The sequence below is a fragment of the Astatotilapia calliptera genome, chromosome 4 (genome assembly GCF_964374335.1).
Source record: "Astatotilapia calliptera chromosome 4, fAstCal68.1, whole genome shotgun sequence".
NCBI classification, from domain to species: Eukaryota; Metazoa; Chordata; class Actinopteri; order Cichliformes; family Cichlidae; genus Astatotilapia; species Astatotilapia calliptera.
In genome coordinates, this window is record NC_137425.1 from 19755279 (window position 1) to 19773265 (window position 17987).

The window sequence follows — 17987 nt, forward strand, 5'->3', positions numbered from 1 at the left end:
TTTTCTGCACATGAGACAAACACTATCACTAAATATTTTTTAAAAAGTCAGACCCACTTTTTATATTGTGCAACTATTTCCATCTAGCTTTTTTGCACCTTATCTCCTCAAACAAATGCTTCCAAAAGAAATAATACTGTTAAATTTAGCCAGAATTAAAATATTATTTAAATGAGGGTGGTTTGTCCCCACCCTTAAACATTCATTAAATCAGAACATATTACACTTTAGTGTGTTCTACATTTTTTAAAATACTGATAAAATTAATCAAAACTCAAATTGAGCCTGTTTCAAGTCAAAGAATAATCAGAAGTGTGACACTGTCATCGTCATACTCATGTATCTGATCATTCAGTCTTTCTACTGTTCTTTTTAAGGAAGATGTTATCATCTAATTGACCCCCACACACTGTGCTTAAAATTATATTAAGAGCAAATTAATTTTGAAAAAAAGTAAACTCTTATAATTATTTTACATGATGCAGGTTACATAGCTCTGCGCATCTATTAATGAACAAAGTATTTATTTTAATTATATACATTTGAAAAAAATTGTCAGACACCATTACTCAAATTAAACCTCCTGAATCTAAAACTTTTAATGGGACTCTGCCCAATTTTTCTATTACTGAACTTAAAATAAGTTTCAAACTTAGTTTTCTTTGTGTTTTAGAAAAGGCAATGTAAGAAACACATGCACACACTGTCACTACAACTACTAATAACTGCTACACAGTGATAATGGGTATTAATGTGTAATGTATTTAATGAATCTGTTGTAACATTGTTCTGTTAAACTGCAGGTTCAGAAACATGTAACAGAAACAAGTGAGGAAGGAGAAATATCAGCACCATGTCTAAGCTACCACAACAAGTAGTTTTTTTTTTTTTTTTTCATTTTTAAAATATATATTATGGGTGTAATTAATGTAATCAAAAACTGATAGCATCAGTTGAGTGGGGGGGATCTAATAGGACCTGTAGGGCAATGTTTCCCAACCACTGTGCTGTGGCACATAGGTGTGCCGTGAGAAATGATCAAGTGTGCCATGGAGATTATCTGGTTTCACCTGATTGGTATGCTAAGCAACCATCGTGAGCAACGGGCAGAGGAATTACATTCCCCTCCACTAGAAGGCAGTACAACTACCTGCTCTAATTAAATGGGTTGCCAACTGCCAGTAAAACAGAAGAAGACGAAGAAGCTTCTGTTTAAAGCTGTTTATAGTCAGAGATTGTTTTTCTGGTTAAAAAAGAAAACAACTGCAAGAAGTTCTGTGATCAATAAAATGACAATTGTAATAATGGAGCATAATAATGGAAGTGTGAAACTAAGTTTTTGAATACCAAATGTAATGCCAAATTTGGTTATCTAAACTCTGTCTCAAATACCAAATTTCCCTCTACAGGAGAAATTTGGTATTCAAAAACTTAGTTTCACAGCTTCCAAGTATTTTATGAAGTGATACGATATCATGAATATTTTTGTCGTAATTCTTAAACATATAAACACCATGAGAATCTCATTCTCAACTGACCAGATTATTTACAGAGGGATGGTTTGTGAATGCTGCAGGATTGATGCGATGCTGATCTACATTTCTCATTGCTCTGCATGTAGTGCCGGAGGAATCACCAGTATATTTTTGATGATATATTTCTCATGTACTGTGGATAACTATTATCCAGAGGTAGACCTTAAAGTTCTTGTAAGGTATAATATAGTATGCAAAATTTATAAAATAAAACTTTTATTTTATTGGGGTTGGTGAAAAAATATTCTATAAATTGAATTGAATATTTTATTTGAGTGAATCTAATGAAATCATCAGGATTTTGTACAGCTGCTGAGCAACTTCTGTCACTGTGGGTCTCGGGCACAATAATAAACAGCAGAATCTTCAGTCTTCAGGCTGTTCATCTGCAGATACAGCTGCTCTCTGCTGTTGTCTCTGGAGACAGTAAACCTGCCTTGAACTGACTGAGAGTAGTATTTGGTGGCACTGTTAGTATCAGCAGCAATCCATTCCAGCCCTTTTCCAGGAGCCTGTCTGATCCAGTGCATCCATCTGCTGCTGAATGAGATTCCAGAGGTTGTACAGGTCAATCTGTGAGACTGACCAGGTTGTTTAACTGCTGGTTCAGATTCTGTCAGAGTCTGACCATTAACACCTGCCCCAGTAAAGAGAAAATTAATAACAAATGCACAACTTAAATAGCATGGACCAATATATATTTTTAGATTATCATCAACAAAGCTTTTCACCTGCCAAGCAAAGAATTAAAAACAGCAGTCCTGTCCTACAGTCCATCGTGTCAGGCTGTGAGTCCACTGTTCTCTGTCATCATCACTACAGTCAGACATAAAGAGATAGAAGCTGTCAGTGCTTTGCATTGACTCCGCCTCCTCGTGAAGGGCAGCTTCTCCCTGATGAAATTAAAATTAGTGGTGTGCTGGTGTGCTGAGTATCGCAACCATGTTACACTATTCACTTTAACAACATCACCATGTTGAAACTACAACAGTAGACTACAGACCAATATCTCACTTCGGCACATATTTGTTTTATGCGGGTCACATAAATGAGAACAGCTGGTTATCACTCAAGAAAGAACATTTAGTGCCAGATTTACTAACAGCCTGTGGCAGCAATAAGCCTTCTTTAACACTAAACAGCTTCTGGGTTTACTAAAAAGATGTGGTGTATGTTTTGTGACTGAGAATTTTGAACAGGTAATTTTTGCAGATGACCTTTTTGTATTTGTATTCCCCCTTCGAGAGAATAACAGAATATGTTAAAATTAGGTTGAACCTTTTCAACTTGCTTGCCTGTTCAGTTTAAAGTCATGGGTAAATGTACGGATGTGTACGATGTCACTTTATCGAAACTCTTTTTCATCTGCGGAGAAAAAACAGAAGTCATAAGATCACATTGTTACTTGATATTAGTACATGCTGCGGTTTTTGAGCAGCAGTTCTTATGGTTACATAAGTAAACAACAGGTGCACTTTCTGCTGGAGTCTTCTTCATTCGTGATTGCACGATTTTGAAAAGAACTGGCATAGGTAGCAGAGTTTGAGCCTGTTTTCATCCACCCAATCCACTCCAGAGCTCCCCCTGGTCTCTGTCATATCCAGCCAATATTTTTAACCTGTCAAGGTATAACCAGATATGATAGATGACATCTTCACTTTCTCTCCAGGTCTTTTCACCTCAGAGGGATCCTGCTCCAGTTTGACCTCACTCCAAACTCCAGTGAGAAAAAATCATGTGATCATGAATAAAAAGAATAGAATAATGAATATATCCTTCCTTAACTTTGAAATTAATTACACAATCAAGAATATAACACATATAACCGAGACAACTAAAATTTAAGTATTTGTATGAATAAAATGTTGTTCTGGAAGTAATTAGATGAGAGTTTATGGTAATGGTTTTATACAACCTACTAAAGATTTCCGTCTACAGGAGCCTTTTGGTATTCAAAACTCACTTACACAACGTATTCTCTATTCTTTATTTTCTTCGTATTTTAGGAAGGAGATAAAAGCTTATGATGTTATGAACTAGCTGGTTTTCACTGTTATATTTCTATCGTTGCTTTTTCCTCGTTACTTTTTGCATTGTGTAACTCTTCCCTTCATAATTGAAAGGACTCTCTCTTTCTTCTCAAAATGAGTAATTTTTTTTTCATTTCATCAAAATCACTGTCCTTTTGTCTTTCACAGAAGTAAACAGCAGAATCTTCTGCTGTCAGGCTCTTTACTTCAAGGTACTGTCTGCTGCTGGAGTCTTCTTCAGTCATGATGAAACGACTTTGAAAAGAGCTGGAATAGTCAGCAGAGTTTGAGCCTGTGTCCATCCTACCAATCCACTCCAGAGCTCTGCCCGGCCTCTGTCGTATCCAGTGCAAATAATAGCTTTTCAGGTCAATAGTTGCTTGTTGGGTTATAGCCAGATATGATGCATGACATCTTCACTCTTTCGCCAGGTCTTTTCACCTCAGAGGGAGACTGCTCCAGTTTGATCTCACTCCAAACTCCTGCAAGAACAAAAAAAGAGTTTTAAATATGTAATGCCATTTCTTGGAGAAACTCTCTTGAATGTCAGACTTTTTTTTAAAGTATCGAGGTAATGTAACAAACATATGTGCAGACTGTCAGTAAAGGTCCGTCAGTTTTCGTGTCATTTATTGATTTACATTGGGCGTAAAGTTGTTGTGTTTTATTGAAGGTGGGGAGGCAATAAAATAAAACCTGAAGGATTTTGTACAGCTGCTTAACCAACTCCTATCACTGTGACTCTCGGGCACAATAATAAACAGCAGAATCTTCAGTCTTCAGGCTGCTCATCTGCAGATACAGCTGCTCTCTGCTGTTGTCTCTGGAGATGGTAAACCGGCCTCTGACTGACTGAGAATAGTAGATGCTACTACCGCCATTACTGATATAAGCGATCCACTCCAGTCCTTTTCCAGGAGCCTGTCTGATCCAGACCATATCGTAGCTGTTGAATGAGATTCCAGATGTTGTACAGGTCAATCTGTGAGACTCTCCAGGTTGTTTAACTGCTGGTTCAGATTCTGTCAGAGTCTGACCATTAACACCTATAAAAATAATGAGACAATGAGTGACTTGCATAACTTTAAAGCATGTAACAAAATATTTTAGACCATCGAAAAAACAAAAAAACAACCCCTGACCTGCCAAGCAGAGAGTTAAAAACAGCAGTCCTGTCCTGCAGTCCATCATGTTGAGATGAGTCTGATTTCTGTCATCATCCCTGCGCTCAGATATGAAGAAGCTCTCTGTGTTTTTGCATTGACTCCTCCTCTCAGACATTTGTGTCCAACATCTAAAGAGTGAAGAATAATTAAGGCTTTTTTAAATCGTGTTTATCTAAATTAACATTTTTGGCATTTCCTAAACTGTTTGCCTGACTTCATAGAGAGAATATATTTGCTTTATATTCTTATGAAAGGGTATAACAGAAGTGTATATTCTTAATTTAAATAATTTATTGAGAAGATGTGATATGCTCAATAATATATTAATGAATTAGGTTGTTTTTTTTATTGTTTTTTCAACCGTTTTTCACAATATGTAAAAACATAACTTCGCACTTATATAACTTTACCTAGATCATATATCAGACAGTTTATCAAAGCAGTCTATGCCTTTAAACATAACATTTATGTCATCCTTTTCTCTCCCTGGGATGTACCTGGGTTATACTTTCTCCCGTTCTGTAACATTAGCTATATGCACACGCACAACAACAGACTGCATCAGAAGTCTAATTGTAATGCTAAATACAGAACCATAAATGAAGCATAAATTATATGTTTTTGTCTCTTACATTTCTTTGTATTCATTAAAGATGTGATGAATATGCAATAGAATTTACTTTTATTTGTTAAATACAATTATAAATTCATGAAACAAAAACATGTGAATTGTAAAAAGAAAAAGAAGCATACTCATGGTCTCACCTGTCACCTGACATGCTGTCTTTAGGCTTTAATCTGTGGATTCTTACACTTAAAATTATTCAGTCTATTTATAGTTGGACACTCCAGTCTCATCACCACATCTTTAGACAGACGTCTGAAGGAGTGTTTAGAAGGATTCTAAACATAAACACTGGACATAACTAAAATTTTGAAAGGGAGATGGCCAGTTGAATTATGTGTTTGTTTGATCATTTGTTAGTTTGTATTGCTCAGTTTTTGTTTGTTTGTGTGTGTTTTTTAATGGATTAGCCTTTGTATACTTTGCAGAATTCTATATAAAAATGGGCTGAGTGCATAATAATATAAACATAATATTTATGTATAAAATACATGTTGTGTTTTATTTGCCCTAAGAAACTCATCTACATTTACCAGTGAACTGATCCTGAAACAATCTGTGGTCTTAGGGCTCCTCCTCTGGTGGTGCAGAGTTTAAATAACGTAAGGTGCTTTTCTTCTTGACTTCAGCTTGACGTCACCCACCTGAAATTAAAGCTGACAGGAAGATAATTTCTTCAACTGTCATGATGTGACCTTGACTGAAAACCTTTGAAAAATATTTGCTTGATATCTGTTTAAACCATAAATGATTTGGTTCCATCCTGTTAAGATCAAAGACTTTATAAGGGCCTCCTGATAATAAAGGTATTTTTATACACAGTAGTGATGACTGTGTCAGCCTTAATTTCTTAACATACTTAACAACAAATAATTAATTTGTAATACACAGTGTAGGATTCTGTACAGCTGTTCAGCCAGAGTCCGTCACTGTGGTTGTCGGGCACAATAATAAACAGCAGAATCTTCAGTCTTTAGTCTGTTCATCTGCAGATACACCTGCTGTTTGCTGTTGTCTCTGGAGATAGTAAACCGGCCTTGAACTGACTGAGAGTAGTGGATATAACCACTACTCTCACTGATCCCAGCAACCCACTCCAGTCCTTTTCCAGGAGCCTGTCTGACCCAGTGCATCCAGTAGTCACTGAATGTGAATCCAGAACCTGTACAGGTCAGTGTATGAGAATCTCCAGGTCTTTTAACTACTGGTTCAGATTGTGTCAGAGTCTGACCATCAACACCTGTTAAACAAGTAAAACAGTCACTTGCTGTAAACTGATTAATCGTTTGAAGGCAAATATAACTCAGTATCAGTGAAAGTCTTCACCTGCCCACAAAGTGATAAAAAGCAGCAGTCCTCTCGTTATGTCCATCATGTCAAACTGAATTATGACCCCACACTCTCGTCTTCCCTGCAGTCACATAAGTAGGTTTAAGACAGCCAGGTTTTGCATTGACTCCTCCTCACAGAAAGGAAAGAGCTGATGTAGATGTGGCAATTATCCTCATATAGTTCACATTTAGATTTTTCAATACATTTGATTCATTCATTAATTTAGTTCAGTTCACTTCAGTCATTGTATTGTTCCTACTGAAAAACCTGGTTCACAGACAGGCACACAAAAGTCATCCACAAAAAGAAGAAGAAGAAAAACAACATCAAAACAACAAAACAATACAAATCTAGATCAAAAATTTTATTCACACACAGGATACAGAAAAATGCACAAAACATATAAAAACACAAGACATTAATCAGTAAAAATTACTAAAATATACAAGTGCAGGTATCACATGAAGCAATTTAAGAACACTATTAGACTGGGACCAGCTAAGTGTTTGGTCCTATTACACCTTACTTGTGAAAGCACAGGCACTGATGGCCCTTCTTGGTCACTGCTTTCAGCCTGGCATCAAATTCATAATATCAATAATATAACAGAAAATAATTTATTGATTTCTAATTCAAACGGTTTATTTATTTTCTTTCTTTCTTTCTTTATTTATAATTCGACTCTAGTTTAACAAATAAACATTATGTTATTCCTGCTTCAACATACATAACATGTAGAATCACTGGTTTACAGAAGCAAACTGAATAATTTAGCTGTATTTGTACAAATGGTCGGTAACCCTCTGTTCATGTGTTTTCATGTGTGATGGACTTTAGAGCACAGTGGTGTGGTCACACTGTTTATGAACAGGTTTTCATGCTGTTTTACTATTTAACTGTTTTGAGATGCTTCAAAGAAGCTGAGCAAATGTGATTGCTGTCACCACTGCCCCATACAGACACAAAAACAGCATGTACAGTTTCACAGATTTCCTAAAACAACCAACATACACCAATAGCTCTATCCTCTATTTCAATAGATACTGGTCAAATTTGACCTTTGAACAGGCACACAGTTTTTCTTTTTTGTGCATTTTGAGTCACTATAATAAAAATCATACAATTTCAGGCTAAAAGAATGGCATTTAGGGTATTTTTAACACTTTCATAATAACTAATGATGGATGTATTTAAGGTTATATTTTCTTGATTGCCATCTTTGAGGATTAAACAATGTGTAACTAAGTGATGATCTACGTCCTTTGCAGACTTTACTGGGAATAAGAATTAAAGGGACAAGTGCAATATTGTGAATGAAGCGACTGTAAAGTATTGCACTAAGTATTAGTACAATGACAATAAAGATATTCTGATTCTGAAATAAACATAAGCACGTAGCTCTTCCTTGGGATCCATTAATACAATAAAAAAGAATAATGGCAGGATTTTGTACAGTTGCTCAGCCATTTCTGTCATTTCTGTGTGAGTCTCGAGCACAATAATAAACAGCAGAATCTTCAGTTTTCAGGCTGTTCATCTGCAGATACACCTGCTGTCTGTTGTTGTCTCTGGAGGCAATAAACCTGCCGCGGACTGACTGTGAATAGTAATTGGTACTACCACCAGTATCAGCAGCAATCCATTCCAGTCCTTTTCCAGGAGCCTGCCTGATCCAGGATATCCAGTAGCTGCTGAATGAGATTCCAGATGTTGTGCACGTCAATCTGTGAGACCCTCCAGGGTTTTTAACCACTCTGTCAGAGTCTGACCACTAACACCTATAAATTTAATGAGAAAATGAATGACTTGCACAACATTAAAGCATGAACCAAAATATTCTAAACCATCAAAAAAAAAAAAAACCCCAAAAAAAAACAACTCTTCACCTGCCAAGCAGAGAGTTAAAAACAGCAGTCCTGTCCTACAGTCCATCATGTTGAGATGACTCCACTATTCTCTGTCATCATCCCTGCAGTCAGATATGAAGATGAAGAAGCTCTCTGTGTTTTTGCATGAACTCCTCCTCTCAGAGATTTGGAACAGGGCTGTGAAAAACTGTCACATACTATGAGGTAAGTGTTAATAATGAAAGAGCAAGGAACAATATAGGCTAGTTTAAATTAGGTTTATGTAAAATGACATATTTGGGTTTCCCAAAATGTTTGCTTGACTTATTAGAGAGAAACAGAATGTTGTGATTAGCAGATATTTACTTTATATTGGGATACAAGGATATAACAGGAGTGTTTATGCTTCATTTTTAATAATTTATTGAGAATATGTGATATGCTCAATAATATTTTTTTTAATCTTTTTTTGCTGGATGTCTCACAATATGCAGAACCTTAAAAACAACCCTAACTTCACATCATATAAAGGTCCTGTTTTGGATTTACATGTATACTTTAAATTTGCAATTTTTCAAATCATTCCAAACCTTTAAACATAACATTTCTTCTTCCTCTCCTCGATCTTCTGCAGCCGGTTACGAAGACTACGTGAAGTACCCTCAGAAGATGTGAATACAGCAATACCTAAGACTAATCAGCTGATCTACACTACAGCAGCAGTGATAAGTGAGATGCTTGGCAGTACTCTCCATGGAGAAGAAGACTAGGGGCTAAGATCAAGGTAGCACGGAGGGAAGTTAGCCATCTATCAAAGCTGCAGAAAGGTGTGGCAAAGTGTGACACAGAAGGTGCCTAAGAAGTACAGTAAGCTGTCCATACCAGAGGCCTTGGAAACTGCCAAGCAAAGACTCACAGCCAGCTGCTTGAAGAGGTACACCAGAGAGGTTGCAGGCGGGAGAATAAATCAGCTGTTCTCCATAGAACCAGCCAAGGTGTACTCTCAGTGGCAAGGGAACCCTATGAGAACAGGCTGGAGACGGAGCAATACTGGAAGAGCATATGTGCTAAGGGATCTGAGAGCAGACCACAGCAACCTCCCTGAACAGGATCCAGTAACCATCACAGTGGCAGACATAGGTTCTCCAGTATGAAGAGTTGGACAGCACCAGGCCCCGACATGGTTCACGCCTACTGGCTGAAGAAGCTTACTTCACTCCATGAGCATCTGGCACCACAAATGAACCAGCTGCTAGTTGGCGAGAGACACCCGGAATGGCTAACCAAAGGCCGGACAGTCCTGATCCTCAAAGACCACCAGAAGGGACTGGTCCCGGCCAATACTCTGCCTCAGTACCACATAGAAGCTCCTTTCAGACATCATAGCGGCTAAGATGAACAGGTACATGGGTCAATACATGAGTGGGGCACAGAAAGGGATTGGCAAGAATGCCAAAAGGCGCAAAACCCCACCTACTGGTAGACAGAGCAGTCAGCCAAGACTGCAAGATTAGGCTGACGAACCTGCGCACTGCCTGGATTGATTACAAGAAGGCCTCTCACTCAATGCCCCATCCTCGGATTCTGGAATGTCTAAACCTTGTTTATGTATGAAGCAGGTCTTGAAGCTCCATCTATTGCTACAATCTCCTCTACTCATTTATATTTTTAATTGATTATTGTTGTTATATATAAGAATCAGCTACTAACTTTCACAGTAAGAATTTATTTCAACAGGCCAAAACATATATTTCACATATACCAAAAAAAAGTCTGACAAATCCTCAAAGCCAATATATGTACATGAGGGCAAGACTGGCTTTAATGACACTTTCCAAAAAATTGTCACGCTGCTCACGAAATGGGTTAAAATAAGATAAGATTTGTAAGTGATTTGTTTAGTTATAAAATCATTCTTTTATTTGTTTTATATTATTGTTACAATAAGTGATGATGTAAAAAAAGGTGTTTGAGTTCTACACTTCCTGCTGCGCCTAGCAGGAGCTTTTATTTTGAAGATCTGCCGGAAGTTGTGCATTAACATGGAGTGTTGTTCCAAATAACTAAGGGAAAGAAAAAGTTTTCTTTATTATTAGCAGAAACTGCCTCTGTAACTGAAGCAAAGCTTCATAAAAGTTGCTAAAAAAGTGTTTCAGAAGTTATTGGCTAACATCTCAAAAGTGAGATGAAGGTCAGGCAGAGCTGCTGAAATCAGCAGAAGTGGCAGCAAAATTAATGGCGTCCCATGTGTCTCGGTAAACTAGATTATTTACCATCTCTGTTAAAGAATATCAACAAGAGTAATTAAATGTTGAACTCATTTTATTTTCTTCGTGAGTTGCAGATGTTACTTTTGATGATGCTAATCATAGTAGTTGATGCATAAAATACTTTTTTCTACTGAATCTGTCATTTCACTAAGGACTGCTAGTGTTATGAGGAAACAACTGCAATTTAATAACCTTTTGTACAGAATTTAGTTGTGGTGTATGGTCTATGGAAACTTTAAGCTTTAACTTTTGTTATTTTATTTGTCTAATAATTGTGTTACGTTAAGTAATTGCAAAGTGCAGCTGCTGTTTAATTGTTGAATTTATTATTCACTTGAATACTGTAAAAGAGAATATTAAGTGGAACTTTACTTAAAATTAAACATATTTGTAATCTATATATTATATGAATATAATATAGAGACTATAAACCTTTATTCCAAATACAGGTCAGGTCTTTGATTGAGCTATGAGCTCCATGAGGAAAGTCCGGTCATTCCATTTGATGGCGAGCCTTCCAGTGTGATCTTCAGGATCCAGATGTGCACAACCACTCAGACGGTGAATGATTTATTTAGTTTCTGGAAGGATTCCAGGAGTCATCCTGACTGGCAACAGTGGACAGACAAGAAGAGCGCACTTCAGACTGAATACACCAGGCGTAAAACTGCTGTAGACTTTAAACTCTCTAGACGTTGCTGACTTTAGATTTTTTTTGTGCTGCAGTGCCCGAGTTGCTGACTGACAGATTATTACAGATAATTCCCTGATCTGATCTGTTCTCTGACTTGATTGACGATTGACTCTATATAACTTTGAGGTTACACAATATAAATATGAAAACAACAATTTAATTATTAGAATGAAATAATAATTTCATTATTGTTTTCTTAACAGGGATGTAAAACAGATGTCTGAGTCACACTGGAGGATTTTGTTCAGCTGCTTCACTGATTCCAGTCACTGTGAGTGTCGAGCACAATAATAAACAGCAGAATCTTCAGTCTTCAGGCTGTTCATCTGCAGAAACAGCTGTTCTCTGCTGTTGTCTCTGGAGGCAGTAAACTTGCCTTGTACTGACTGAGAGTAGAAGTTGGTGCCACCATCAGTATCAGTTGCAATCCACTCCAGTCCTTTCCCAGGAGCCTGTCTGATCCAGGACATCCAGTTGCTACTGAAAGAGAGTCCAGAGCTGGTACAGGTGAGTCTGTGAGACTCTCCAGGTTATGTAACAACTGGTTCAGATTCTGTCAGAGTCTGGGCATGAACTGTTAAATCGGAACCAAATGAAAGTCAGTTTCATTCATTTTGCAGCATTTTATTGATAATTAAAGGTCATTTAGCTTTACCTCGCCAGCAGATGGTTAAGAGCAGAAGTCCTCTCTTGTAGTCTATCGTGTTAAACTGTATGACATCTGCTCGCTCTGTCATGCTCCTTGCAGTCAGATAAGTAGAGGTTTAAGATAAATTTTGCATTGACTCATATTGTACTACCAGACTGGTTTCATGTGAACTCTTTTTGTGGTTAAGCTAGAATGAATGCTGGGTGTAAGCAAATGTCTTAAAATGTTTTCACAACCTTAAAAATTAGCAAAGTTTTTAATGTCACTTCAACAACAATTATAGCAGTAAAAATGTAATCTGAAAGTGAAACATTATACTTTTTCACATACTGAGCTTTGACACTGACTTGAACAGACAAAAAGTTAATATTTAAAAATTTTAGCGCATTAGTTTCTTCTGAATCCACCTAGTATCTCAGTTGTTGCTATATTATAACATACTTTGCAAAACTATTAGCACAACTATTACACATAACAGAACCTGTTTTCTTATAAATACCCATCCATCAATTATTCATCCAGTCTGACCAATCTTTATCGCAAACTTCTTTGCCTTGTAGACGGATTAAATTAAAGCCATTTTTTAAAAGTTAGTTAATTTGTGTTCCATGTGGATATATGAATGGTGGTTTGTATGTAATATAAAAAGAAAAATCAACCTTTACCAAAACTTCTTTACACAGCTACATCCACAACTGAAAATATCTTAAAAGTTTATTTTGTGACTCAGAAAGAGTAATAGTAAAACTAAGTAGCTGCCGCCATTGTTGGAAACAAATTGGCTGAATTCTGGGATAGATTGGGTCATGAACGATGCACCGACTCGGCTTTCAAATACGACCTGCAAAGGATGCAGTCTATTTTTTTGAGAAAATAGACTTACTTACTTACTTACTTGCAAAAGTTTTGCGAGATCTTGCAAAACTTCATCTTAATTTTTTTTTCTCCCAAGGCCCTTTGCTGGGCTCCGTATGTTTGCACTTCCAATACCGGCGCAGTGTTTTGCTGTGACAAAAAAGATTTTTTTGGTCACTAATTTGCTCTTTGGATTTTGCAAGACTGAAACTGTTAAATTTGTTAATCTCACATTTCTTCACTGCACCTGTAAAAACAGCTGCTATCTGCTGTCAACTCTGGAGGTGGAGCTGTTGAAGTGAGTGAATAGATAGAATAGAATAGAATAGAATAGAATAGAATAGAATAGAGAATAGAATAGCCTTTATTGTCATTGTACAGAGTACAACGAAATTGGAGTGCCACTCCCTTGGTGCAAGTTTCAATAATAAATATAAATGTAAAATATAAAAAGTACAAAAAAAACAATCGTAAGTACTCAAACAATAGTATGTACAATATATACAGGATAGCAGCATTAATATAATGACAGTATGAATAGCAGCATAATATAATGACAGTGACGGTATGGAATAGGTTCAATTGTTTTTGTGCTTATTTACTACGGTGATAGCTCTGGGAAAGAAGCTATCCCTGAATCTGTTTGTCCTGGTTTTATGTGACCTGTACTGTCGGCCTGACGGTAATAGTTCAAACAGTTGGTTGCTGGGGTGAGAGTGGTCCTTGATGATATTGCCAGCTCTGCTGAGGTACCGAGAGTTTGCAGTGACCTCCAGGCTGGGCAGAGAGCAGCCAGTGATCTTCTGGGCTGTGTTGATGACCCTCTGCAGTACTTTCCTGTCTGCAGCTGAGCACCCTGCATACCATGTTGTTATGCCGTACGTTAGGATGCTCTCTATGGTGGCTCTGTAAAATGTCACCAGCAGCCTCTCCTCCAGGTTGTTCCTCCTGAGCACTCTCAGAAAGTGGAGACGCTGCTGGGCCTGTAGTATTTGCAGTCCAGGAGAGGTCATCAGATATCTGCACGCCCAGAAACCTCATGGAGTGTACCCTCTCCACACAGTTCCCGTGAATGTAAAGTGGGGCCGGGTCTGCTCTGCCCTTCCTGAAGTCCAAGATAAGTTCTTTAGTTTTCGTGGTGTTCAGTTGGAGGTTGTTAACTGAACACCACTCAGTCAGTCTGTTGACCTCATCTCTGTAGTCCGACTCATCCCCCCTTGAGATGAGTCCAACCACTGTGGTGTCATCCGCGAACTTTATGATGGTGTTTGAGAGATGGGTAGGGGAGCAGTCGGATGTGTAGAGCGTAAACAGGAGGGGACTCAAAACACATCCTTGTGGAGACCCGGTGCTGAGTGTGATGGTGCTGGACCGGTGGGGGCCGAGTCTGACAGACTGTGGTCTATTTGTCAGGAAGTCCTTGATCCAGAGGCAGATGGGGGTGGAGAGTCCCAGGTGAGACAGTTTCTGGACCAGGATCTCCGGGATGATATGATTGAATGCTGAGCTGAAGTCCAGAAAGAGCATTCTCACATAGCTTCCTCGGTGCTCCAGGTGACTCAGCGCAGTGTGGAGCGCTATGGTGATAGCGTCCTCGGTGGAACGATTTGACTGTTACTGAGAGTAATATTTGCTGACAATAACATTAGTAATCAGCAGCAGCAGCTGTTTAAAAATGAATCTAGAATATGGCGGTGCTCTGGAGGTTTTGTACAGAAGAATTGCTGCAAGTTCTTCCAGTGTTTGACCTGAAGGTTAAAAGTACTGGTTGACACATGTTAAGTCAAAGCTCTGCAGAAAACTCACATCACTCACAAAGTTTGAAACCTGATTAATCTTCCGAGTCCAATCCACAGTTTGCCCTGACCTCTTTGGTGAAGCCCTGTTTAAGTTAGTTTCTGATCAGTATTGCAGTTTAACTGGAGCGAGTCAGACATTTGAAAACATCAGAACCTTACATATTCAACAATATGAGTGTTGAGAGGGACAGAGAGTGGAATGGCAGACAATAGCATCCCAAGATCCATCTCTGAAATTAAACCAAAAAACACCAGAGGATCAACCGCTGACAAACACTGTGGACTCACAAACTGGATTTATACATTTTGTCTTTTTCCCTGATCTTCTTTCCCGTGTTGGACTATAGCCTCCCACTACATTATAACTTCCAAGGATTTGGCTCCCTTATTATCAGATAATATATCGACACAGATTGGAGATAAGTTCATCTTCAGACCATGATGTGCCCATCCCCTCTCTCAGGACTAGGTTTAATTGTATTAGTATTAGTATGGATAATGTTTTCATTATACTACAATTATGATGCAAGATACATGTGGCATAATGAGGACTGCAGGATTTTGTACAGCTGCTTAAACAACTTCTGTCACTGTGGATCCGAGCACAATAATAAACAGAAGAGTCTTCAGTCTTCAGACTGTTCATCTGCAGATACAGCTGCTGTTTGCTGTTGTCCTTGGAGATGGTAAACCGGCCTTGAACTGACTGAGAATAGGAAGTGCTGCCATCACCCCAGTATATGTAAGCAATCCACTCCAGTCCTTTTCCAGGAGCCTGTCTGACCCAGACCAGGCTGTAGTCTCCAAAGGTATACCCAGATGCTGTACAGGTCAGTCTGTGGGATTCTCCTGGTCTTTTAACTGCTGGTTCAGATTGTGTCAAAGTCTGGCCATCAACACCTGCCAACAGAAATAAAAAAAACCATGACAAAAAAGTATTATCATAAATTAAAAAAACATAAGAGCATCGGCAAAAAGTTTCACCTGCCCAGCAGACAGTTAAAAGTAGCAGTGCTGTCCAGTAGTCCATCATGTATAACTGTTCCTGCCCACTGTGCTGTCATACTCTAAGCAGTCAGACAAATAAATGTAGAAGACAATGGAACATTTGCATTGACTCCTCCTTAAAAGCAGGAAAAAACTAATAAGTCATTAACAATTGGTTCTAACTTAAAATGAACTATTGTATTGTGAAGTTACAAAAGCCTCAGTGTGAAACCAGTAGTTTTTAGTGGTTCAAATAATAAAAAAAAAACATTTACACTATAAAGCTATCTGCTGTAATGTGTTTGACTTTCAGGTACGGAGTGCTGCTGAGGACATCTTTAGTTCTGACAAAACTGCTTTGAGAAGATCCAACAGCTGGAAGTGATTCTTTCAAGTTCTCAACTCAAGTGTATTTATAAAGCACATAAAACAACTCATGTTAACCAACATGCTCTGCGAAATATAAAATGGATAAAAAACATGAGGGAATGGAAAGTAAAATACATGTTTGTAGGTGCTAAACATATAGTGTCAATAAAGCCACAAAAGAGACGGTGGGCAATTCAGACAGTCTCATATGCCAATGAAAAAAAGTTTTGTGAGCCTTGTTTTAAAAGAATCAGTGGAGGGAGTAGAATTGACAGTGAGGGGAATGCTGTTCCACCTGTATCCGTTCAAAACACTTTCCTGACTTTGGCCATACTCTGAATTTTTTCTGTTGCAGCAAACCCAGATATGATATTTTGGGGTCTTTTCAACATTTCATTTAACTCTCCAAACTTCTGTTGGAACAAATGTATCTATTGTGGTTCATATTTGTTTTTAAATCATTGTTGTTTTGATGCAATAAAGATTTTTTTCTATTAAAAAGAAAAAAAGAAACAGCATATTAAATATTTCATTCTACACTCCAATCTAATATAGGCTATTGCATCTTTAAAAATATCACAGTCATTGTGGTTTAATAAGCATCGGCTTTCACAGTCTTCTGACTGCTGCTTTACAAATTTAACATAGTGAACTACAGCTACACTCACTGTTCTCTATAGGGAGCAACTTGACATTGACTGCCCTCTAGTGGGGTTTTTATTTTTGTTTGTTTGTTTTGTTGTTGTTGTTGTTTTTTTCCTCATACTTGGACAACGCATTAAGCAATTCAATTTACTGTACAAAAGTTGGGTGTTTTTTTGCTTTCTTTTTCTTTTTGCCTCATCTTTCTAAGATTAAATATTACCAGTTTCAATAAAACCCACATAATCAACACTGATTGTGATGGGATTTGTGTAGCTGTTAAATTAGCTCCAGTCACTGTGGCTCTCAAATAAAATCCAAAGTACAAGTACTACTACTGCTAATAATAATAATGAATAATATTGTATCATGATCACAAATAAACCAAATTGTATCCAGAGTACTTGATTTAATTTAATTTAATACTCCCTAAGGAAATTATGTCAGATAGCAAAAAGTATCAGTTGTTGTTCAGACTAACAGTTTAATGAAAGTGTGAGTTCTGTGCTATTATGCTTCTTAGAGGTGCTTCACTCTGGGATACTCCAGGCCACCCTGTTCACACAAATGAATACACTGGTCATATTTACCATTTGTGCTGATTAGGATTATAAAATAACATATTTTGATTATAAGAATATCTTGGCCAAAATAACAGTTTTTTGCTTATAATATTGAAATAGCAAAAATTTAACAAAAGGAAAAAAAAACATTCAGGTTGCTCCTTAGTCAAATTCAGATTTAATGTGGTTGTGTGTGAGAGTGTGTGTGTGTGTGTGTGTGTGTGTGTGTGTGTGTGTGTGTGTGTGTGTGTGTGCGAGTGTCAGTGAGAAGAATTCCATAAGAAAGGAGATAATAAAATGAACTCCCTCTTTCAAGATTACTACAGATGAAATGATAAGTTTGATGAGTGTGTTGTAGTTTTGTTTCTTTTCTTCTGGGTGGAAAAGTTGTCACAGCTGGACATGGAAACAGTCAGTTTCATTCATTTTGCAGCATTTTACTGATAATTAAAGGTCATTTAGCTTTACCTCGCCAGCAGATAGTTGAAAGCTGAAAGAACTGAAAAAAAAGAACTTCCAGAACTTCTCAGACAAGTCCAGAAGAGACACCTTAATAGTATTAGTAACAATAACATTAGTTTTAGTAATATCCTCATTACATTAAAATTAAGATGTTAAATACAT